This window comes from Humulus lupulus, chromosome 6, assembly GCF_963169125.1.
Source record: "Humulus lupulus chromosome 6, drHumLupu1.1, whole genome shotgun sequence".
Lineage (NCBI taxonomy): Eukaryota > Viridiplantae > Streptophyta > Magnoliopsida > Rosales > Cannabaceae > Humulus > Humulus lupulus.
Genome location: NC_084798.1, coordinates 157,707,652 through 157,710,219, shown reverse-complemented (window position 1 = coordinate 157,710,219; position 2,568 = coordinate 157,707,652). Strand labels below are relative to the sequence as shown.

General features: G+C 33.7%; 1 non-coding gene across 1 annotated transcript; it reads left to right on the top strand.

Annotated features, from left to right (window-relative positions):
- The first annotated feature begins 231 nt into the window (after window positions 1–231).
- LOC133787540 (small nucleolar RNA R71) lies at window positions 232–338 on the top strand. The gene has a single exon (XR_009872556.1). It is a non-coding gene; the product is annotated as a small nucleolar RNA R71 (small nucleolar RNA).
- Window positions 339–2,568: the final 2,230 nt, after the last annotated feature.

Below are 2,568 nucleotides of genomic sequence, written 5' to 3'. Positions count from 1 at the left end.
GCTACTTGAGCGGTCAATAGCGCAATTGGATCAACTTCTAAGACTCCCGTTACTTTCTTATTTTCTCACTCAGTGGGCCAATTATAATTATTCGTAGTCATCTCTTCCAACAGCTCGTACGCTTCATTCACAATTTTTCTCATAAACGCCCCTCCTGATGCGACATCTATAATTGTTCTTGTATTTCCCCCCAAACCATTGTAAAAAGTATGAACTAACAGCCACTTCTCTATTCCATGATGTGGGAATCTCCTTTGCAATTCCTTAAATCGTTCACATGCATCATACAAAGACTCCCCATCCAGTTTATGGAAGTTGTTAATCTCTCCACTAATTCTGGCTAACTTGGCAGGAGGAAAATATTTACCAAGAAACTTCTGAGCCAAATCTTCCCAAGTAAGTATAGAATTGGCTTGTAAAGAATTCAACGAACTCTTAGCTCTGTCCCTTAGTGAAGATGGGAATAGTCTCAATCGTACAACATTATTACTCACCCCATTCATTTGAAATGTCACACATAACTCCAAAAAGTTAGTGATATGTAGATTTGGATCCTCATTCAGTAACCCCCCAAATTGTACACAGTTTTGAACCATCTGAATAATTGAGGGTTTGATCTCAAATTTATTAGCCTCAATAGTTGGAGGACGAATGCTTGAGTGTATCCCTGTAACAGTAGGAAGTACATAATTCCTTAATGGTGGATCAGCTTCAGCTGCATTACCCATATTTGCATTATTGTTGACAACATTATTTGCGTTCTCATCCATGGTAAAGTCCAGCCTTTTCTTTATCTTGTGTTTCTTTCTACACGTTTTCTCAATTTCAAGATCTATTGGTATGATTTCCTTTTGTCTACTTCCTCGCATATACCAATAATTCATGAAACACAATATAGCCTTGATCCAAATAAATATTAAACAATAAAAAAAATTAAAAATACTAAATTAGAACAAATAACAATTAACTATGATATTGGAAATTAAGTCCCCAGCAACATCGCCAAAAACTTGATTGTGAAAATATGTATATATGCAAGTGCACACAATCGATTCAAGTAATATATGATAAATAAAGTATTGTTCCCTCAGAGACTATCTTTCAAGTACCACTAATTGTTCTTTAAATTTCTATTTGGCAACTAAGAATTTGATTTTTGAATTTAATTTTAAATATGAAAATACTTTAAACACAAACAACAAAATAAAAGATTTAAATCACTATGAAAAATACCTAGGGTGTTAATTTCATCAACTTTTCATTTTACTAATTGTATTAATCAATTCTAGATTTATTTCTTTCTATTCTAATAGCAAGTTAACATAAATCGATTCCTATTCTTTTTCAAGATATAAGATCTTAGCCTACATGCATGTTTTCTACATCTATGTAATAAACTTAAACATATAGAAGGCATTAAGCATGGAAACCTAATTACTGCACAAGTCATACAGGTACTTTCGTCCAATATGCAACTTATGTCTATATAATGATAGCATATTCAATTCTCATCTTTCGAATTTTGAATCAAAATCATTAAATCAAGAAAATACTGATCAAGTATTTACTAGCATTAAATACACATTATATAGATTAGAATAGAGAAGAAAAATAAAAAGAATATCATTATTCAATTAGATAGAAATCCAAGTGACTACATTAAACCCTAAACAGTTGTTTAGTTCATATCAGACATGACTAAATCAACAAAATAATTATTCATAAATAGAAGATTCATAAACTTGAAGAAGAAATAAAAATATGAAACTGCATAATTTTTAACCTAAGAACCACAATTAGTCTCTGAAAAACGTAATTAAAAACTGACCTAATGACTTAATTAAACCCTAAACACGAATTTATAGAAAAAAATTAAAAGCTTCTAAGTTTTTCTTTGTGCGAGCTGCGACTTGGCCTTTTCTGAGTTGGGACCCGTGTTTATTTTAGAGCCTTTTTTCCTCGTACACTGGTGTCAGGTGCCGCGACTTTAGATTTTCAAGTCGCGGCCCGTGTCTAACTTCCCCTTAAATTAAGCCTCTGTTTCCCTCTTGAGTCACGACTTGTAAGCCCAAGTCGTGACACTAACTCTTTCCAGCAAACATATGCCCCTCTAACCTCACCTCAAGTCGTGACTCATAAGTCCAAGTCGTGACTTTAATTAAATTTTTTCTCAGATTTGATCGTTCAGCTCATCTCTTCATCAAAACCCATCCTTTAAGCATCGTTGGTATCGTTTTTAGTCCAATAACCGCCAAAAGCCTCATTTTTTCCACCATTTAACTTTTTTTTGCATTTTTTTCGTGATTCATCACACCAACCTACAACAAAGACAAACAAAAGCGTAATCTTGCACAAAACACACATAAACACTCAAGATTACCACAAAAATACTTTCTAAAATGACCCTAACATGAAGTTATCAATAGACTGCCCAACAAATTTCTTATGAACCCATCGAGCCCCATCGACGGCCATAGTGGCATATACTACACACATTAAGTTCTAGGCCTCTATCGAGGTCCATTGAGGACCATCGAGTCTCATTGAGGTAGCCATTTTCCCTAAATG